Here is a 23926-nt window from a genome sequence, read left to right on the forward strand (position 1 = left end):
CTCTCTCTCTCTCTCAAAAAAAAAAATTTTTTTTTAAAAACTGGACTATTTACAAAGATCTGGGTAAAAAATACCACCAAGAATAGTGCAGTGCCACAGAGCTGGAAATAGCCTGGTAGGGAGATAGTACCACTTCCAAGCCTTAAGGGATGAGGGGAAGGAACCAGAGACTGACAGGGCTGTGTGGAGAGGGCCACCTGAAAGGGATAAATCAGATTGCTTTCCAACCTCAACCACTTCCTTCCTCCAATCACCTGCTGGTATTCTCCATAGTTTGGCCCCACCAGAAGCCAGAAGAAAGCCTGTGGATGAATTCCTTAGGGTCAACCTCCTGAGGCACTGAGTGGGCCATAAAATGGTGGAGGGTGGGTTTGAAGGAACAAGTAGAAGATATCCAGTACCCTTAGGTTAGTAACCTCTGCAGAAAGAGAGCATTTCTTTTCCTTTCTTTTTCTTTTTTCTTTTCTTTTCTTTCTTTTTTTCAACAGCATTTGAATGCCAAACCAGAAAAGGGTTTTGGCACTATCTGGCACAGGAGCTCAGTTCTTGGATCGACTGAATAAGCACAGAAGCAATTCCTTACTCCTAACAAATATTCTATATCACCATGAATCAAAGGATATTTACCTGGTTTCCAACTGACTTTTTAAATGTATGAATTTAATATAGGGGCTATCATAAAACATATCAGGTTTATGAAACAGTGTTATTATGCACCTATTTGTTTTTTCAAAAATAAATTATAAGCATGTTATTATTTTATTGTAATTATTAGATTATATAATTATTTTATTGTTGTTTAAATAAAGCATTATCAGTACTACTATGGCTATTATTATTTTAAACTTCAATTATTATCAGCAGAATTTTTGCAATTGCAACAATATGTATTCAAATCCCAACTCTTCCACTTACTGGTCTATGAAACTGAGCAAGTCATTTATCTTCCCTAAGCTTCATCTATAAAATAAGGATAATAATTTGGCTCTTATAGATTTAAGATAATAAAATAACACAATCATTAATGGGAGTGGCATATATGATCTGGCCAAGAGAAGCCTCAGATCAGGTTTTAAAAACTGTTGAGATTAGACGGATGTTCCATCATTTCTACCTCTCTTCTGATGAATACTGAAATAATGCAGAAATGTTCATTGACATCAGATGAGGATTAAGACATGGTATCTGTTTCCAGCAAATTGGATTAGAAAACATAAATTGGACTGCTCCCCCAAACTAGGCTTTGGACCTGCATATGGGGAACATTACTTCTTGGAGCAGACTTACCCAACCAGCCATGTGGAGAATCAAAATCAGCTTCATGCTACAATGACCAGAGCAAAGGAGTCAGGCAGCTAACTAACATCCATGAGGGAGTAGAACAGGTGTAAAGGATGCAAGAATCCTAGGAACTAATCCCTCCATCCCTTTGTCAGAAACAGTATCAGGAATATACCATCTATAGTAGGAAACATCTAGAAGAGTTGAAGAAACTCTGAGGATAACCTGTACTCAAGCTACAAAGAGAGAGGAATATTGGCTGGAAACAAGCACCAAGTATGGTTGTGGTTCAACTACTGAGCCAAATACGATCAACAGCAGCCACGACAGCAGCAAAAGCAACCACTGAGGGACCAAAACTGAAAAGAGACGTGCAGCCAGGACCAAGCCAGGCACATCACTCAGAGCCTCTGCCTATCCTGAGGTCTTTGAAGTCTCAGGTTTCTGAGTCTTTCCTTCACTCAACCCTTGGGAAATTCCTATAGCAGCAGAACTTACTGCTTCCAACAGGGAGCACACACTGTTCATGAACAGAGAATTTCCCCTGGCCATTCTGAGTACCTCCCATCTCTACAGCTCTTCAGTATCTTTTTACCTACCTTTCTTTCATGAGGCTTTGGTGAAGATGATTCTCTAGAATTGAAAAATAATGTATTAGGTCAAATCTGAACTTAGAGAACAGCCTATTCATTAAGATGATTTGCAGATCTCTTAAAGGAACCACAAGATATTAGGTAGGCAAATAAAGAAAGCTTCCTATCAGATATTGAAACTTTAAAACGGTAATAAGCAAAGTGGTATTGGTGCCAAGATAACTAAATAGTCTAATGGGACAAAGCAGAGAGCCTAAAAAGAGACCAACATATGGAACTAGGTACATGATAAATATAACATTTCAAATACACATATATAGATTGTTAAATAAACAATGCTAGAAAAACAGGTTAGTCTCATGAAACTATATTCAGTGAGACCCCTATCTTTTACCACACTAAAAATAAACTGAATATGAATTATAAATTCAAATCTGAAAAGCAAAACTTTCAAAGAAAGGTTTGGGGGGCTTCCTTTTTTCTTCCTCTCTCTTCCTTTTCTTTCCTTCCTTTCTTCCCTCTTTTCTTTCAGGGTACTGGGGATTGAACTCAGGACCTTGTACCTGCTAGGCAAGCACTCCACCACTAAGCTACATCCTTAGCCCTTGTTAAAATTTTGTTTTGAGACAAGGTTTCACTAACTGCCCAGGCTGGCTTGGAACTTACCATCCTCCTGCCTCACCCTCCCCAGTAGTAGTACTACCATGCTCAAGGTGGAAGGGTTACTTAAGGAAAAAACTATATTGCTTATGTTATGTAACAAACAACCCCAAAACTGGGTGGTTTTAAACAACCATCATTTTATTTGCTCTCAGTTCTGTGGTCAGCAGTTTAGGCTGGGTTCAACTGGGTGATGCTTACAAAAAAATATATTCAGTAAGACTCCTATCATTTACCATACTCAAAAATTAATTGAAGATAGATTATAAAGCCAAATATGAAAAGCAAAACTTTAGAAGAAAAGTTTTTGGTTTGTTTTTTGTTGTTTTGTTTTGTGTGAAATACTGGGGATTAAACCCAGGGCCTCATACATGCTGTGCTAGGTGATGTCACCTGGGGTCTTTCATGTGGCTGTATCAGCTACATTAGGGTAATCTAACGTTGACTGACTTACATTACTTGCAGTTGGTGCTGCCCATAAATTAGGTCACATGTCTCTAGCAGGCAAACCTTGAAGGTGGCTGTGTTCCAAGACACAAGTCCCAGTACATAAGCACTTTTCCAGCTTCATGTTACATCACAGTTTCTGATGTCCATTTAGCCAAAGCAAGTCATTGAGTCTATTCAGTCAAGTCCAGAATCATTGTAGATAAGAGCATGGATAAATTAAGGTGTGATTCATTAGAGCCATTACTATAATAATTTATGGCAAAATTATAGAAAACATCTTTATGACATTGGAATTAGGAGAGCATTTATTAAATGAAACAAAGGGCACAAATTTTAAGGGAAAATATTGCTGAATTTGATCACATTTAAAATTAAATCTGTGTGATCAAAGTAACATATGAAGTAAAAAGACAAATCATAAATTGGGAAAGGATATTTGCCAGCAACAAAGCATTAAGGAATAATATCCAAAACATACAAGGAGTGCCTTCATATTGATAATAAAAAGGTAAATGACAAAAATTTTAGATGGACAAAAGGTAAAAGCAGGCAATTCACAGAAAAGGAAACCCTAAAGACCAGTAAATATATGAAAAGATGCTCAACTTCATTAAAAACAGTAAAATAGAAATTAAAACACATAACATACAATTCTACACTCATCTGAGTTGGCAAAGAATGAAAACACAAAATGTTGATAAGAATGTGGGGAAATGGAAACTCAGATATGTTGCTATTGGAACTGCATATTGATAACTAATTTAGAAGGCAGTTTGTCAGTACTAACAAAGTGAAGACATGCCTCGCCTCTAACTTTGCAATTCCAAATCAAACATATACTTAACTGAGTGGTTCTCAATTGCCTTTTTTTTTTTTAAAAAAAATACTGATACCCAGAGCCCACTGTAAACAAATTAAACCAGAATATATATTGTGTGGAGGGATGTTAAGAGTTATTGCCCTAAGATAACTAGCTCATGCACATATGTCCAGTGTATAGGAGGATGTTCATTGCAACATTGTTTATTATTATGAAAAAATTGGAAACAATGCAAGTGTGTTTCAATAGGGGAATGAATAAATTGTGGTTAATTATTTCCACTCTTAGGACAATTTCAGTTGTCCTATTTTCAAGTTTAGTTTTTCCTACATATTCAACTGCTATTGAACTCCTCTAGTGAAATATTATACTTTTCAGTTCCAAATTATTTCCCTTTGTTTCTCTTTTTTTTTTCCTAACAATTTCTCCTTTTTGATACTCTCATTTTGTTTATTGTTTTCCTGGTCTCCTTTAGTACTTTGTCTGTGATTTCCTTTTTTTTTTTGTCTACTAAACTTACTGTTTCTACCAAATTATTTTGTTCTTTTGAGTGGACAAAACTTTTCTGTATCTTTATATGCTTTTTCTTAATAGAAACTATTTTTTAATAATAATGTAGTCACTTTGGAAATCAGATATTCACTCTTCATTGAATTTTGATGTTGTCAAGTGTTGAGAGCTGTAGTAGTCTGTTCATTTAATGACATTTCAAATTATTTTTTGCAGACTCTATTCACTGTCATGTATGTATGGTCAGTGAAGATTGATCCACTGTTTCAGTGGTTAGTCAAGAACCTAACAGAGATTTCTTTAAATACCTGGAGCCAAAAAGAGAGAGAAAGAGAGAAATACTACTCTTCTGGTCTAAACTAAAATGATGGCTGCAAAATATTTAATATAATGTGCAAAATATGAGCAACCTCATAATTTTGAAAATATAAATTGAGAGTCCCTGCCAGAAGCATAATTGCCTGCTGAGCTAAATGGTATCTGCTTTTGTGATCCAGGAGATGGGGAGATGTGGTTTGCAGAGGCGAGGCAGTTCCCTCCTTGTGGCATCTGCTCACCAGAGCCCAGGGTCCCCTCCCAGCTTGTGGAAGAATCAGTGTCAGGTTTCACAGTTCTGTAATGACCTTAGATAACATCAATTTTGTGGCTGAGGATTGAATAATCCTGGTGAATTATGCAGGTGAATATGGGGCAAACCATATCCATGCAGGCCAGATGGCCATCCTGGGCAGGATAAGCATAGGGCTGGTCTTTTGGAAAATGTGGGATCAAGAAAAGAACCAGTTGGAAAAGTTCAGCAAGCTGATGGGTGCCTTCAGGGTCCGACCAAAAATTCTCATGCCCTTTTGGAACGTGCTGGGCTTTGCACTGGGGGGCAGGGGCCGCCAGGGGCTGCTTTGCTGGGGAAAGAAGGAACAATGGCCTGCTCTGTGGTGGTGGAAGAGTCCACAGCACATCACTATAACAGATCAGGACGCTGATGAAGGAGGACCTTAAAAAATATGAGGAGTTTCTTCAGGTGATAAAGAAATGTCGAGATGAAGAGCTTGAGTACCATGATGTAGGACTTGACCATGACGTGGAACTGGCCCCAGCATATGCCATCCAGAAGAGCACTATCCAAGCTGGAGGCAGCGCAGCCATATATTTATCAGAAAGATTTTAAAGTATTTCTGCTTATCCCTGTCTATAAAAGACGGAAGTAGTACAGTTCCTTCTCTGTAATGAGTAACATTTACAGAGAAGGGACTGTACAATCATTATTATGTGAATTTTGTTAAGAGACTATAAGTTAAAAAACTTTTATTTTTCATTAATAAAACCCTCCAATGTTTTTTTTTTTTCTTCAGTCTTATGCCTAAGGCTGTTTACCAGGTCTGTTCAAATTACAGCAAATAAACCAGTCATTTTTTGGTCTCATGGTTAATTTTGTCCTACAGCTTCAAGAATGAATCAACAAGTTAATAGGAATATTTTTTTTTTTCTTTTTGTGATGCTGGGGTGAAACCTAGGGCATCAAGCTTGCTAGGCAAGTGCTCTACCACTGAGCTACCACCCCAGCCTGAGGAATCTTTAAGAGGAAAAAAGGTTGAGTTCTCTGGCGACAAAATGCACTTTAAAACTTAAAGTTATTTAAGTTTTACTGAGCAAGATTATGAAGTCCATTGAGTAAGATGAAAACTGTCATTGTTTCTGTTTTGAATTGTGCATGATGTGGGTGGGAGGGTGCTATGGTCTCAATGTTTGTGTCTCCCCCAAGATTCCTATGTGGAATTCCCCATCCCACAGGTGATGATACTAGCAGGTGATCAGGCCATGGGAGTAGAGGCCTTTCAAATGGTGTTAGTGCCTGATAAAGGAGGCCTGAGACCCCTCAGCCCTTCTACCCTGTGCTTCAGATGGGAACCTCACCAGCCACCAATTTGCTGGCACTTTGATTTGGGACTTCACAGCCTTCAGAACTGTGAACAGGACAGTTTTGCTGTCTATAAGCTGCCTGGTCTGTGGTGTTTTGTTCCAGCTGCTGGAACAGATGAAGACAGGGAAGTGTTAATCCCAGCAAAGAACATACCAAGTTGTGAATTATTTGCAAAGTCGAATTATACTTATTTCTTTAAGGTCTGTCACCAAAAGAATGAACCAAAACTGACTAAAAATTTCATTCTTTGATGAAATATTTTATGATTTTCAAATTTTAAAATTATTTAATAAAATCCAAGATCAATGGTAAAAGAAACAATAAACTGAAATTTTAAAACTTTTTGAAAGGTTTGTAACAAATTGTACTGGCCAATGTTTGAGGGATAAAATGAGTGAACAGAATCCAGAGCCTCCAGTCCTTTTATGTCATTATCTCTTTTCATTCCTCCGTTTATTTATTTAACAGAAATTCATAACATGTGGTGATTTCCTCTTAGGTGCCAAGTATTATTTGAGTTGAATGCAGAATTAAACAAAATAAATAAAACTCTCTGTCCTTATAAAGCTCACATTCATTCAGGTAAGAGGTAGGGTAATGTGGTGGAATAAGCTTTGGATGAAGAGAGGATACTGTAGGAGAGAGAAGGATGAACCTTACCTTCTGCACATCTCTCTGTGTATGAATCTCCTCCTTTCCAATTGTCTGTCAATATTCTTCCATCCCAAATGAACTTTATCTCCTCTTTGACTATTTTCTACCCACTGCATATTGTAAATTTTTTTAAAATTTTAAGACACGGGGCTGGGGTTGTAGCTCAATGATAGAGCACTTGCCTTGCATGAATGAGGCACTGAGTTCAATTCTCAGCACCACATATAAATAAATAAAAATAAAGTTCCATCAACAACTAAAAAAATTGTAGAACATTATATAATTTAGTAGGTTTTTAAATATTTCTCACAGCATATACTATATAGTTTTGTCTTGAATGTTTTGGGTGGTCAGTAAATAAATGAATTTTTGTCAAAGACAGCATGTGATATATGTAAGCAGTGATGCTGTTATAAGAGAAAGCAGATGGGCACTGGGGGAGAATACAGATCAGATGACCTGGTTGCTGCTCCAAGAGGTAAAACATACACATATTAACTGTGTGATAAACATGAATCATCAATACTGAGTCAACAAATATGAAATCATTTTAAGCATTTTGTTTAAGGTAGTAAAAGGATTAATGAAATATAATAAAAGCAGTCCAATATGCATATCTATTTTTGTTTGACTAATTAAAAACAATGTATTAAATAGGTGAAGCCATAATACAATGAAAATATACCTCATTAATAGTTAAATAAAAATACTATAGGGTTGAAGAATTACTCTTGAGGCTTTTCAGCCTAAATTTAACTAACTGAAACTCTTCTGAAGTGGAATATATTCAGTCTTTTTGAAATAAAATGTTTTTCTCCAGGGCTATTATTATAAAGCTGGAACACAACAACTTTGTCTTAACATGTAATAAAGCTGCCTTATTTTTATGTGTATACTTGTAATTCAAACATGTATAAAGAGAGACTGCAGAACATTCAGGAATAAAAAACTGAGAACAAGTGGAAACAAACAAAATAAAAAGCCGACATTACAATGCTCAAATTACATGGTTCTAAGAGCTGTATAATGAATGCACTTTTCAAAGGGTTACACATTACCAAACTCCCTTTTCACCAACATGAGGTCAGGGAAGTAGAGGAAATAACACAAAGAGGCAGACTTAGAATAATTAAGTGACATAGTTCAAGTCAGTGATTCATTAGGAAAGAGTTCCCAAGGGTCAAATGAGTCATCATCAATTTTAAGCAATAAATTTTCCATTTCTTATTTTGGGGGACAAGTACATTGCTCTATCCTACTTCAAGTCATTATTATTACCAATTGAAAGTAATGAATATGTATTTTAAAGATATAAGAACAAAAAAAGCCTGCACTGTGGTGAAGGCCTGTTATCCCAAAACTCAGGAGGCTAAGGCAGGAGGACCTGCCAGCTTGAGGCCAACCTTGGCAACTTAAGGAAAACTTGTCTCAAAACAAAAATTTAAAAGGGCTGAGGATATAGCTCAATGGTAGAGTCTCCCTAGATTTGATCCCCAATATAAATAAATAAATAAATAAATTTCAAAATATAAATTGAAGGATAGTTCTTCATCTACAATAGGTAGAAATCAGAATCAATACTAAAACCATACCAATGGCAACTAAACCCCACAAGGTAGATGTACTCAGGGCAGAATTAAACAGAATGAATTGCTATGGGGGCATCCTATGTGAGGACCTGTCTCTACCAATGTATTACAAACAATAGGAGTTCCAACTTAGGCAGCAATAGCTGCCTTCTAAAGTCAGTCTCAGCTTGCCAGTTGTTAGCATCTATCCCCAGGGTTCCTGTAGGAGATGATGTACCCCAATATCCAGTGGTTGCTCTAGGAGTTAGGGACTCTGATAGCTTCATTTCAGAGAAGAGCTGTCAAAAAGAACTGCTAAAGTGATTGTGTTGATCTTTTCAATATGCATTCATAATAAGGAGCACGGTGAAATAAAGGTGGGCTGTTGCTTGCTTAGCTGATGCATTGGGTGGATCCAACACTCATACTCTGTGGATGAGGGCACAGAATCAGTGGTTGGGAAAACCAGGGAACCCGGTGGCTACACAAAGGTTTTTTGCCCCCCTGATCCTTAGGTGCTCATGTACTCTGTATTGTTATGTATTATTTAGCATCATGCCCATCTTCTCTATGAAATAACATGTAATGGTTAGTATAGACACATCCACATAGCCCCCTAAACTCTCATTGTTCCCTACCCGAATCAACCAGCCACACCATGTTTCTACACCTGTCCCAAATCTTCTTCCTGTCTCTTAGTCCAGCGGTCAAAATAATCTGTTCTCCCTAAGGCCTCCAGTTGTCATGGTAACCAAAAGCCTTGTACAAAGAAAAAAAAATCATACAGCAAGGCTAGATACATAATTTGAGCTATCCCCAACTGACTTGCTGAGACCACTTCCTTTCTTTCATCTTGAATGTGTGTAATAAATAAACTAATCTTTGTGGTTAGTTTTAACCATTTTACATGCTTACCTTAAAGAGAGGGGGAAACTGGCTTTACCTGTTTAAAAAGAGGCTTGTTGCCAAACTTTAAGGCTATTTGCTTTAATTGCCTCAGATTTTTAAAGACCTTATTAAAAAAAAAACTTTAAAAGTGACTCATAGAGGATTTCAATGAATTCTACTCCAGACAAAGAATATCTACTTCTTGATAATAGGGAATGTTTTATGTATAAACAGGTAGTCCACTGAGCTCCATTCTTGCTTACTTTGCATGATTGAGATCAAACATAGAAACAAATTCTCCAACTGTTCAGTGAGCACCACCACAGGAGACAGTGGACTGTTCTTGGGACAGTCTGTATCAATTGTTTAAACATGTACTTCATGAGGCCAAATTATTACTTCCTTAAGTGTAAAGGTTCATGCAGTCAAACATAAGAAGTAAGCACAAATTAACTTCTTTGTGAACTCCAGTCTCTCTCTCTTGAGGTTCTTTTTTTTAATTAATTTTTTTTGTAGTTGTACACAATAACTATTTATTTATTTTTATGTGGTGCTGAGGATTGAACCCAGGGCCTTTCACGTGCAAGGTAAGTGCTCTACCACTGAGTCATAACCCCAGCCCCCCTCTTAAGGTTCTTATGGGTGGATATGACATTCTGATGTCTTCTTAGGATATTTCAATACCACTGTGCCTTCAAGAACTTAGAAGAGTGTGTCCTTTCTGTCTCTCACTCTTATCTTTTGATATTTCTCTCTCTCTTCCCTTTGTTATTTTTATTGTCTTTCTCCATCTCCAGCAGATACTGCTGGAGCTTCTCCATCTGCCACTTCTTCCTTTTCCTGTACTTCCAGAACTCTACATTTAAAAAAAAAAAGTTTTTTAGTTGTAGGTGCACACAATTCCTTTTTTTTATTTGTTTATTTTTATGCAGAACTAGGGATCAAACTCAGTGCTTCCCGCATGCCACGCAAGTGCCCTACCACTAAGTTACAATCCCAGCCCCACAGAGCTCCACTTTTGTGTAGGTTCCCTCTTTCTGCCCAAGGCCTTCTAGCTCTGGTCCTCCAAGAGGGAATTATGATGGATCTAAGGCACTCATGTGGTCTCATTCACTTTGCTAGAGATTAATTAAGATGTGTCTAATTTGGGCAATTAGATTCGAATATAAATTTACTAAGAATTTCTGAAAAAGGCTTCTTAGCTAATAAAAAGAAACACACAATCCTTTTCTGCTGTTGGACATTAAAATGTAATACTTGAAAATTTAGTAGTAGCATCTTGCAAGCATGAGGTTAAAGATGATACATAGAAGATGGCAGAGTTCTCAACCATTGAATAAAAACAATCCTGCAATGTTCCCAATGCAGAATTTCCTGTGTTCTGCACAAGAAATTGTGCATTCCCCTATGATTGGAACCAATTGAATTAAGGTTTGCAGTTACTTCCTGCTAAGATTTCTCAGGAGATTTTTTTTTTAACTTTTTTCCAATTTTACTTTTTTTTAAAATTTGTTCTAATTAGTTGTACATCACAGTAGAATGCATTTTTACACATCATACAAAAATGGAGTATAACTTCTCATTCTTCTGGCTGTACATGATGTAGAGTTATACCAGTTGTATAATCATATATGCCCATAGGGAAATAATATCCAACTCATTCTACTATCCTTCCTATTTCCATGCCCCTCCCCTCCCTTCACTCCCTTCGTCTAATCCAAAGTACCTCTATTCTTCCTTGACCAACCCCCTTCTCACAAGTTTTTTAAGGAAATTAAGGAATGAGTACAAGTTATTGTTTTCTAATTTGTAATAAATACAATTTATAAAAATAATTAAAATCAGAGCAAACCTGGCAATGGCTAAAATGGCACATGGTAAAATTGGTGTTTTTTTTTTTGTTTGTTTGTTTTAGAGAATCAAATTTTCACAGAATTAATTTATATAATCTCACTTTTTATAGTAATCTGAAAAACAGCCTGTACTGAGTGCTATAGCCAGCAGCTGGGCAGCCTGTTCTGCTGAGGCCTTGATAAGTAGACAGATGATTCTACCCACCAACCCTGGCCCTGGGAAGCAGCTAGGTTGCCTCAATTCCGTGCAATCCCACTAATAATGATGGACACCCCAAACCTGAAGCCTGGTACATCATTTGTAGGGACACCATTTGTAGGGACAACCTACAGAATGAAGGAAAATATTTTCAAGCTATTCATCTGACAAGGAATTAACAAATGGAGTATATAAGTAACTCAAATAATTCAAAAGCAAAAAAAAAAAGAAGAAGGAGGAGGAGGAGCAGGAGGACGAGGAGGAAAGAAAAGAAAAAAAAAACATGTGATTTAAAAATGGGCAAATGCTTGAGAGGATGAAGCAGGGGGATTTGCAAATCCGAGGCCAGCCTGGGTAACTTAATGAGATCCAAACTAAAAATAAAATAGCTACGTGTAGCTTAGTGGTAGAGTGCTTGCCTAGCATGCATGAGGCCCTGGGTTCAATCCCCAATACTGAAACAAACACACAAAGGGCAAATAACTTGAATAGGCATTTGCCAAAAAAGGATATACAAATGGTCAAGAAATATATGAAAAAATATTCAAAATCGCTAATGATCAGGGAAATGCAAATCCAAATCACAGTGAGGGGGCTAGGGTTGTAGCTCAGTGGTAGAGAGCTTGCCTAGCATGTGTGAAGCACTGGGCTCAATCTTCAGCACCACATAAAAATAAACAAACAAAATAAAGGTATTGTGTCCATCTAAAATTAATGTATTTTTTTAAGAAGAGTGAGAATCTTCTCACTATAATTAGAATGGCTATTATCAACAAAACAAAGAATAACCAGTGCTGGCAAGGATGTGGTAAAGGGAGAATTATGATACACTGTTATAAGGATGTACATTATTAAAGCCATAATGGACTTTCCTCAAAAACAAAAACTAGAAATACAACTATCAACCTTCAATCCTACTACTGGGTATATATCCAGAGGAACAGAAATCAATACATCACAGAGACATCTGCATTCATATGTTTCTTGTAATACCATTCACAATAGCCAAGACATGGAAGTCACCTATGTGTCCACTGAGAGATGAATGGATTTTAAAAATGTAGTACATATACACAGTAGAATAATGTTTGGCCATAAAACAACCAAATTCTGTCATTTGCTGCAAAATGGATAGAACTGAAGAACATTATGGTAGTAAAATAATTCAGGCACAGAAAGACAAATACCAGATGTTCTCACTTTAATTCGGAAGCTAAAAAGTTGGTTTCAGATAATGTGAGACTAGAATAGTGATTACCAGAGCCTGGTAAGTGTGTGGGGGAGGGAGATGGAGAAAGTATGGTTAACAGGTGCAGGGGCATGGTTGGATAAGAGTAATAACTCTAAAGTTCTATAGACCATTTAATAACAATGGATGACAAAAATTGATTATCTCAAAATCATTAATAGAATTCTGAATGTCTCCAACAAAAAAATGATAAATGACTGATAAGTGATAGATATCTAATTACCCTGATCTTACCATCACACATTATATACATAAGTTGGAATGTCACACAGTACCCCATAAATGTGTACAATTACTATGTGTCAATTAAAAGTAAAACATAATTTTTAAAAACAGAACAATGTGACAGCGGCTAAGATACTGTTGGACAGTTGGTAAGCGCCAGACAAAATATATGCCTATGTTAAAGTATTTAAGTCTTACAAGAATCCTATGATAGACTTATTGTTAGCTCATGCTAGAGAACTTCAGAGAAGTTCAGTACTTGTTCAAGACCAATGAGTTAGAAAGTAACAGAACCAGAATTTGAATCCAGAGTTCAGTTATCTAACTTGCCTGAGAAGGAATGGGAAACAAGATTGGTAACAGGAGGATACACTGTACTCTGTGCCTCCACTGCTTACCTTGTGGAAATAAAAGTAGAGAACCAGGCAAGGGTACTGTGAACTATCATTCACATACATCCCTGAGAGAGACCACAAATAATTTGTGAATGGGGAGAAAGTCCCCAAGTTACCCAAGGCCAGCATTATAATGGTAAATTCCCAATCCTCAAGGGAAAATATGTCAAGGATTCCCTTTCCAGCTTATGGTTCTCAAAGAATTGTCGAGTGCTCAGTTCTCTTTTTGTTTCTGTTTCTCTGTTTCTTCAGGCAGGGAAGAGATGGGTTGGGTTGCACTTTCGCTATAGCTGGCCACTCTGAACGTTGCCCAGACATGTGATGGTATATTTTGTCCTCAAGTCATTCTGCTGAATTACAAAATTCTAGAAGGTCAAACCTCACTTGTATAGAATTGCAACTTTTGTCAACAAGGTTTTTACTGTGAAGGACAGAGACAAACCTTTTTTTTAGTACATCTTTGTGCGTGTGTTTTTGTTTGTTCTGTTTTGTTTTAATGGTACAGGGAATTGAACATAGGGATACTTTACCACTGAGCTACATCCCTAACCCTTTTTATTTATTTATTTTTAATTTGAGACAGCATCTCACTAAATTGCCGAGGCTGGCCTGAAACTTGTGATCCTCCTGCCTCAGCCTCCTAAGTCACTGGGATTTACAGGCATGTGTCACCACACCCAGTTTAAGTACATCTCTAATTGTTTAATTTGGGGAAAGGGAAAAAAATAAACTGTGAATATTCTTTTAGAAAACTTATATAATGAATTCCCATGTATCTATCACTTAGCTTCAATACTTAAAGCTAATTTTGTTTCATCTATAACCCTACCCACTTCTCCTATCCCTAGGATTTTTTTTTTTTTTTGGTACTGGGGATTGAATCCAGGGGTGTTTTTACCACTGAACCACATCCCTAACCTTTTTTTTTTTTTTAAATTTTAAGACAGGGCCTTGCTAAATTGCTGAAGCTGGCCTTAAACTTGCAATCCTACTGCTTCAGCCTCCAAAATGCCCGGCTATCTCTAAGATATTCTGAAGCAAATCCAAGACCTCATATTATTTCAAGTAAATATTTTAGGTATTTATAAGAAATAAAGACTCTTGAAAATATCATTATCATACCTCAAATTAATAATTGATCAATATCATTAAATATCCTGTTTATGCCCAAATTTCTCAGGTTGTCTCATTTCTTTAAATCAGGATCAAACAAGATTCACAAATTGTAGCTGGTTGACATGTTTCTTAAGTCTCTTTTTTGATGGGGTAGTGGGTACTGGGGATTGAACTCAGGGACACACAACCACTAAGCCACATCCCCAGCCCTGTTTTAGATTTTATTTAGAGACAGGGTCTCACTGAGTTGCTTAGTGCCTCACTGTTGCTGAGGCTGGCTTTGAACTCTCAATCCTCCTGCCTCAGCCTCCTAAGCTGCTGGGATTACAGGTGTGCACACCATACCCAGCTTCTTAAGTCTTTTTAAATATATAATTTGTTCTGCCCCTAATTTTTCCTTGCAATCTGTTTTTTAATAGATTTTAAAAATCCACTCCAGAAAAAAATTACATTTTATGGAAATAATAACCACCAAAGAAACTGTACAATGGCAGAAGTTATAGAAACTTCTGTCCATCTGATATGGCAAAAACTGATCAAAAAGCCAACTCTTGGTTGTAAGATATAAGAAGAAAGGAACTTATTTCAATAGTAATTTTAGGAAAAAAAATATAAAAAAGAAAAACAAAAAATGGAAAATTGGAAGAAAATAGTTTAAAATACACATTTCTCGTGGCATTTGCCCCATAAAATATTTTCATGAAAATTTATTGACATCTCTGGCTCCCAGTGCTAGGTTGAAATCTATTGCTGTTGTTTGCTACAGAACCAAATACTGATAAACTCATTAACTTCATAGGATCTATGTTATAGTTTCTAAAGCAGTCACTGAGATAAACTCTTCAATACACTACAAAATTTGTAGATTATCAAGCTCTTGAGTCACATCTTCTTTCCCCCATTGACACCTGTGGCAGCTCTGCTAATTACTTACAAAATATCCATTCTTCCTGTTTCTTTGCAATGAGAAACACTCTTTTGCTCAAGGCAACAGCATGTCCAGCTAAAAACTTGATTTCATAGTAATCCACAGACACAGTACAGGGCAATGAGTTATAAGGAAAAGTATATGGGAGGGGCTCAGGGAAAAACAGGGGGACGCAGGCAGGCTTGGCTGATATGTACTATCTGCCTTCACCCTCTGTCTTGTCTAGAATTCAGACATAAGGCTGAAGATGGCAGAGTCATCTTCTGACTGTGAGGGTGAGAGCACATGGTAGACGGAGCAGAAAGATAAAAAGAGACTGGGAGCCTTCTTTTACTACCTGCATATGATATGCCTTCCTTGGAACTTCTTATTATTTAAATAGAAAAGAAAATGTATCTCTCTTTGTCAAGCCACTTAGTTTGGTTTTAGTTACATGCAGCTGAAAGGCAATCATAATTGATACTTTTTGCCATTTCAATTCTCACAGATAATTTTAACCAAAAGGTGGGTAAAAAAAGTAAAGATAAAATTTTTGAGTGTACAAACATTATATAATATACATACATGCAACATAATTATGTATATATGTGTATAAATTGTTCCAATTTATGATTTACATATTGATTTTCAAACAATAAAATCTACAGAAAATCATATCTTTTAGTTTATCAAATAACATGTGTTTTTCCTGTTTCCTTGAATCCAAAATGAGTCATTTTTTTTCTAATCCTGGAAACTTTCCAGGATATATCAGGCTGAGAGAATATCATCATAAAATCATAATCTCTGACCAAGAGCTGGTTGCAACAGATTTAATTTCCCTTTGTCTACAATGTATCATACTGTCTGCATTTTATATTTGAAGGAGGATCTTTGATTTCATCAGGAAATAAAACACTGTTAGGAATATGAAATTGACTACAGGTTCTTTCAACTGAATAAATAGAACACACAAAAAAAAGAATGATAGGAGAACAAAGTACCATACAACAATAGTATCCCCAAGTGCAAAGATATTTTCTTAAACTGAAAGCAATATAATTTTCAAAATGAGCTATCGGGTATGCAGAAAAGAAAATGAACACAAACCAGAAAAATGAAAGTTCAGAATTGAAGTAAATAAATCACTTCACAATTTTTGAAGTTCAGAATGACACACATATATATTAAGGTGCTCTAGGTAAAGAATACTTTTTGTTTTATTTACTCAGTACTGTTTCCTCCCTGTCAGCATCACAAAAGGGGCTTGCAGCAGATATTTGTCATGTTTAGGTTTCTGCATCCAAATATCCTTATTTTGTTTCCTTTGCCTAGAATGCCATATCCTCATTTGCTAACTCTTATTTATTTTCTTCAGGTCCAAGCTAAGCTATAAAAACAAAAACATTTACATTTGCACAAAAAGCATAAAATATTTAGTAATACATTTAAGACTTACAAGATCTCTGTTGGGGTTGTGGCTCTGTGGTAGAGTACTCACCTAGCACATGTGAGGCACTGGGTTTGATCCTCAGCACCACATAAAAAATAAACAAATAAAGGTATTGTGTCCATCTACAACAAAAACATATTTAAAAAAGACTTATAAGATCTTTACACTGAAAACTACATATTATTGCTAAGTGAAATTAGGAAAATCTTTTAAAAATAGAAATGCCATTTTCATGGACTGGAAAACTCAATATTTTTAAGATGTTAATTATCCCCAAATAGATCTTGAGATTTAACATGATCCTAATCATAATCTCAACGGACTATTTTGGGTAGAAATTGTTCTAAAATTTATATGGAAATGCAAAGGACCCAGAAAACACAAATACTACTGAAAAATAATGACCAGAGTGGGGAATTTCGGCTACCTGACTTCAAGACTTACCAATTTTAGCTAAGCCTTCCTCTCAGTTGCCTACCTTAGTCCTTAGAGTCTGAATTTAGTGCCCCTCCTCTGCAGTTCCATAGTGTTATGAAATACTGTCAGCAAAGCAGTTATCACAGTGTATTTCAATTATTTGTCTGTTACCCAAGACTTCTTAAGGGCAAGGAATGGGCTTGTTTATCCTGTTTACTACTGAGTCCAGAATACATGAAATGGTACCTATACGCTATAGAAATAACGTTCATTGCATGAAGTTGAATTTAAAATAAATTATGCAAAAGAGTTAATATTTTAAAACAAAGCTCCATCTTCTGCCTAAGAGCTTTTTATTCAGGTATACAGGACTAGTTTATTGGACTTGGTTTTAAAAGATAATAATATTACTGTCACAGAGAGAAAAAGATTAAGATCACAGTTTGATTCCCTAAGAAACTGGTTCAAACTCTTGGAAATCAAACATCTTAAACATTATAGAAAATTGCCCAGTAATTGTACTCTCAAGAATTTAGATGTATGGATTAATGTAAAAGGCAAAAATAACTTTATGCACGAAGATATTCATTGTTGTTGTTATTCCGGAGAAAAATGGAAACAACCTGAGAGTCCTTCAAATGAGAATCATTTTAAAATACCTTAGTAGATTAACTTGACATATTTTACAGCTACTAGATGATTAACAAAGCTCAATAACATTTTTAACCTTCTTTTAAGTTACAGAGGGGAAATGACAGAACAGTAAGAAGTTACCAGGGCAAAGGTGAAGGGAAAATGTTATCCCAGAGAGGTAGTTATACAAAATGTGGCTTTTGCCCTGAAAGCATTTACCAATCCTAAAAATTCTGAACTTTAATTTTGAAACTCTAGTAGGCCAATGAGACAGAAAATAAAGTTCCATGGTTAAACAAAATTGACAGGAAAAGTCTTCTAACAGGAAAAGTCTTCTCACAATATGTTGGGATCCCAAAGAACTACCACTCAGAGTAGATAACCTAAAGAGGAATATCTTACCTGAAATTACAGCTGACATAGAGTCATCAGAGCTGAAGAGAATTTCAAAACTTAAAATAGTCAAACTACCAGGCACATGTGAAATCCTCTCTAGAGAAATAAAGTTTCATTGCAAGTCTAAGTTTATTCCCACAAATGATTTTTCAAATATAATGTCCAATACACAAGGCTCACAAGGAAACTAATTCTATAAGCAGAATCTAACAAAAAGCAAGAGACAAGAAAGAACTGACCCATAAAAATTTTAGACACTGGAGGCTGTGGTTGTGGTAGAGCGCTCACCTGGTGTGGGTGAGACACTGAGTTCGATCCTCAGCATCACATAAAAATTAAGGCATTGTGTCCATTTACAACTAAAAAAAAATTTAAAAAAAATTTTAGACATTGGATAATTATTATGCTGACCATAGATAAAAAAGGTAAAAACCAAGTTTGAAGAATTCTGTAGAAAATAAGAAATAATGAAAAGTACTATAGGAAATTTTCAAAAGAATTAAAAAATAATTCTATAAATAAAAATGCAATAACTAAAATTAAAAAACCAAAGGTGGAACTGCTGGCTTGGTAACTACATCAAGGTGTAGGAGGGTGGTGTGTCCTGGGAAGCTTCAGAATCACCATGTCATATGCTCCTATATAATATGTCCTATGTTTTCTTCCATTTGGCTGTTCTGGAGATTGAGAAGAAGGTCCCCTGAAGACAGAGGTAGAGATGAGTTATGCAGCCATGAGTTAAGAAATACTTGCAGCCATCAGAAGCTATAATAGGCCAGGAATTCTTTCAAAGAGTCTAGAGGGAGTTTGTCCCTACTGACATCTTGACTTTTGACTTCTCGTCTCCAGAATTCTGAGATAATAAATTTCTGTTGTCTTAAAAACAATCCCAAATGTCAGATATCTGCTCTGAAGAGATGTCTTTCAGCCTTGGCAGTACATTGGAAATACCTGGGAGAACTTAAAATAGACAAAAACTATTAGTGTTGCTCCCACTCAAATCAGAATGGCAGGGGTGAAGCCCAGGGGTTAGTTTCTTTAAAAGATGTGCATCCACAGTTAGAGATGGAAAAACTGTAGCCCATGGAACAAATATGGCCTTCTACCTGCTTTTTCAAATAGTTTCATTGTAATACATATACATGCACACATACAAAACCAAAAGGTCAGTGAGGCGGATTAGATAATGTTGGAAGGAGAATTAGTAAGCTGAAGGAAAAGAAACAATAATGATTAGAGTGTCAAGTAATTAAAAAATAATTTTAAAACTTGGAAAGCAATAAAGGAAATTAGTGAGACCAAAAGTTTGTCCTTTAAAAAGATCAACAAAATTGACAAACCTTGCTGGGTTAGTGCAATACCTGTAATCCCAGTGGCTCAGGAGGCTGAAACAGGAGGATCTCAAGTTCAAAGCCAGCCTCAGCCTCAGCAATAGTGAGATACTAAGCAACTCAGTGAGACCCTGTCTCTAAATAAAATACAAAATAGGGCTGGGGATGTGGCTCAGTGGTCGAGTGCCCCTGAGTTCAATCCATGGTATCCCCCCAGTCCACCCCAAACTGACAAACCTTTCACTAAACTAACTGGGAGAGAGAGAAGACCCAAATTATTATGAACAAAAATAAGAGAGGAGCCATTATTACTAATCTTATAGAAACAAAAAGAATTATAAAGTAATAATATAAATAGTTGTTTATTAACAAATTAGATAAAATGGATAAATTCTTACAAAGACACAAACTGAAATTGTCTCATGAAGAAGCAAATGAATATGGATATAGCATATGAAAAGAGTGAATTAATATTCCAAAACTTATCACAAAGAAAAGTGCAGTCTGAGATGGCTTCACCAATTAATTGTACCAAATATTTAATGAAGAATTAATGTCATTTTTTTTAGTGCTCCTGGGAATTGAACCCAGGGTGCTTTACCACTGAACCATATCCCCCAGACTTTTTTTTTTCTTTTAATATTTATTCTTTAGTTTTAGGTGGACACAATATCTTTATTTTACATTTATGTGGTGCTCATGCATGCTAGGCAAGCACTCTACCACTGAGCCACAATCCCAGCCCCTTCCTAGACTTTTTTTAAAATTTAAGATAGCGTCTTGCTAAATTGCCAAGGCTAGCCTCAAACTTGTAATCCATATGCCTTAGCTTCCTGAGTTGCTGGGATTTCAGGCATGCATCACCACCCAAAGCTAATGCCAATTCCTTTATAAGCTCTTCCCAAAATTAGAAGAGTAAAGAATACTTCTCAAATCATTTTATGAGGGCAGTATTATTTTGAAACCAATACCAGAATATTTTATCACAAGAAAAGAAAACTCCAGAAAATATCTCTTATGAATCCTCACAAAAACTAGCACATGAATCCTCAACAAAACTAGCAAACTAAATCCAGGAAAGATGTAAAACAATGATATGTCATGACCAAATAGGATGCAAATTTGGTTTAACTTCCAAAAATTAATTTTCATATCAATATAATAAATAAAAATCATATGATCAACTCAATAAATGCAGAAAAGGTTTTAAAAAATATAACACTCTTAATGATAAAACCCTCAAAAAACTAGAAACAAAAGGGAACTTTATCAGTGTGATAAAGGACATCTACAAGAAACCCACAGTGAACATTGTACTTAATGGTGAAAGACTGGGTGCATTTCCCCCTAAGATCAGGAACAAAATAAAGAGGTCTACTGTTGCCACTCCTGTTTAACATTGTATTGTTGAAGGTTCTAGCTAGGGCAACTAAGGAAGAAAAAGAAGTCAAAGGCATTCAGATTGAAGAAGTAAAACTCTTTCTCTGGACAGGTGACACAATCTTACATATAAAAAATTCCAAGGAGTGGGAGGTGAGACAGGAGGATTGCAAGTTCAAGGCCAGCATCAGCAAATAAAGGAGACCCTAAGCAACTTAGTGAAATCCTGTCTCAAAATAGTATTAATAAAAAAGGGCTAGGGATGTGGCTCAGTGGTTAAGCGCCCCTGGGTTCAATCCCTGGTATCTAAATAAGTAAATCCTAAGGAATCCACTAAAAAACTATTAGAGGTAATAAATGAGTTCCATAGGGTTGTAAGACATAAGGTTAATATATAAAAATCAATTTTATTTTCATACACTTGAACTATCTGAAAATAAAATCAACAAAAATCCAATTTGCAGCTTAGGGCATAAAAAGGAATAAAACAGTAATAAATTTAACAAAGTAAAGTGCAAAACTATATTGTGAAACCCACCAAACCTTTTAAAGATATTAAATAAGATGTATTATTAGAAAAACATCCATGTTCATACACCAGAAGAATTAACATTGTTAAGATGTTGATGAATCCCAATCTGATCTATAGATTCAATGCAATCTAATCAAAATCCCAGATGACTTCTTTGTAGAATCTGACTAGCTGACTGTAAAATTTATATAGAATTATTTAAACAATCTTGAAAAAGAAGGACTTATACTTCCACATTTTAAAATTTACCCCAAAACAACAGTAATCCAGACCCTGTGGTACTAGCACAAGTATGGACATATAGACCAATGAATAATACTTAGTCCAGAAAGAAAGGCATATGTTTAAGGTCAACTGACTTCCAACAAGTATGCCAAGCCCATACAATGGTGGAAAGAATAATCTTTTCAACAAAAGATTTTGGGGCAACTGGATAGTTGTGTTCTAAAAGAATAAAGTTAGACCCCTTCCTCATACCATAAAATGAACATAAAATGAAGCAAGGTCAGAAATGTAAACTAAAAAATTTAAAACTCTTAGCAGAAAACACAAGGTAAATTTTCATGACCTTGGATTTGGTAAAGCACTATTTGATATGACACCAAAGGACAAGCAACAAAAGAAAACAGGTAAATTGGATTTCATCCAAAACTAAAAACTTCTGTGCTTCAAAAGACAATATCAATGGGGCTGGGATTGTGATTCAGCTGTAGAGTGCTCCCCTAGCACGTGGGAGGCCCTGGGTTCGATCCTCAGCACCACATAAAAATAAAATAAAGATGTTGTGTCCAGTTATAACCAAAAAATAAATATTAAAAAAATTTCTCTCTCTAAAATAAATAAATAAATAAAATAAAGATATTGTGTCCAGTTATAACCAAAAAATAAATATTAAAAAAGACACTATAAAAATATGAAAAAAATGTAGAATCAGAGAAAATATTTGCAAGTCATATGTCTGATTTGTATCAGCTCTCACCTTTATATCCAAAAACATAAGAAAACTTGCAACTCCATAATAAAAAAGACAAAGAATTTGAACAGATACTTCTCTCTAAGGTATACAAATGGCCAATAAGCACATTAAAAGAGTCTCACCATTACCAGGGATGGTGGTGCATGCCTGTAATCCTAGCAGCTCGGTAGGCTAAGACAAGTTCAAAGCCAGCCCCAGCAACTTAGCGAGGCCCTAAGCAACTTAGTGGGACCCTGTCTCAAAATAAAAAGTGAAAAGGTAAAAAGGGCTGGGGATGTGTCTCAGTATTTAATCATCCCTTGGTTCAATCTTTTTTTTTTTTTTTGAAAGAGAGAGAGAGAGAGAGAATTTTTTTTAATATTTATTTTTTAGTTTTCGGCAGACACAACATCTTTGTTTGTATGTGGTGCTGAGGATTGAACCCGGGCTGCACGCATGCCAGGCGAGCACGCTACAGCTTGAGCCACATCTCCACCCCCCCCCCCCAGGGTTCAATCTTTAGTACCAAAAAAAAAAAGATTCTCAGCAGCATTAGTCAATAGGACTTCCACAAATGAGTTACCATATGATCCACAAAGTCGAATACTTCAGAGAAATGAAAACATATTTCACTCAAAATTTTTTTTCATGAATCTTTGTAGTAACATTATTCATAATAGCCAAATGGCAGAAATTACCAAAGATGCATCAACAGATGAATCAACATTTGGTATATCCATCCATTGGAATGTTATTCAGCAGTAAAAAAAAAAAAAAAAAGAATGAAGTACTAATACATGCTACAATAGAGATGAACCTTGCAAACTTTATACTACTTAAAAGAATCCTGTCACAAATACCATATAATTCCATTCCGATGTTTAGAAAAGGCAAACTACAGAGAAAGAAAGATTAGAGGCTGCTTAGTCACAGAGGTGGAGAAACTCACATGAAGCTAATAGCTAAAGGCAGTTTTCTTTTTAAGGTGATGACAATGTTTTAAAATTGACTATAGGGGGCTGGGGATGTGGTTCAAGCGGTAGCGCTCGCCTGGCATGCTTGCAGCCCGGGTTGGATCCTCAGCACCACATACAAACAAAGATGTTGTGTCCGCCGAAAACTAAAAAATAAACATTAAAATTCTCTCTCTCTCTAAAAAAAGAAAAAGACTACTGTAAATATCACATGACATAATAGATACAAAAATACTTTCAAAAAAATTGACTATGATAACGTTTATTCATATCTGTGGATGTAATACAAACCCAATAAATTGTACACTTTATTTTTTAATAGTTTTTGTAGTTGTAGTTGGACATAGTACCTTTATTTAATTTATTTATTTTTATGTGGTGACAAGGCTTGAACCCTGTGCTGGGCACGTGTTAGGTGAGTGCTCTACCACTGAGCCACAACCCCAACCCTGAATTGTACACTTTAAATAGATAGATTATATGATACATGATTTATGTAAGTAAAGCTACTGAAAATGTAATGAGATACTCACTCTTGGGTAACAACTCTGTACTGCAAACCTGAGAGT

At 35.8% G+C, this 23926-nt stretch overlaps 1 protein-coding gene and 1 pseudogene across 1 annotated transcript in view; both read left to right on the forward strand.

The window, feature by feature from the left end:
* Nucleotides 1-789, forward strand: part of Kcne3 (potassium voltage-gated channel subfamily E regulatory subunit 3) — a 28416-nt gene extending 27627 nt beyond the window's left edge. Inside the window, exon 3 of the transcript XR_007342270.1 lies at nucleotides 489-789. The gene's annotated coding sequence lies outside the window, so the exon portion shown is untranslated. The remainder of the gene's footprint in view (nucleotides 1-488) is intronic.
* A 4116-nt stretch (nucleotides 790-4905) lies between these two features.
* On the forward strand, nucleotides 4906-6455 carry LOC107160510 (annotated as a pseudogene).
* The last annotated feature ends 17471 nt before the right edge of the window (nucleotides 6456-23926 follow it).

Source organism: Marmota marmota, unplaced genomic scaffold, assembly GCF_001458135.2.
Source record: "Marmota marmota marmota unplaced genomic scaffold, marMar, whole genome shotgun sequence".
Lineage (NCBI taxonomy): Eukaryota > Metazoa > Chordata > Mammalia > Rodentia > Sciuridae > Marmota > Marmota marmota.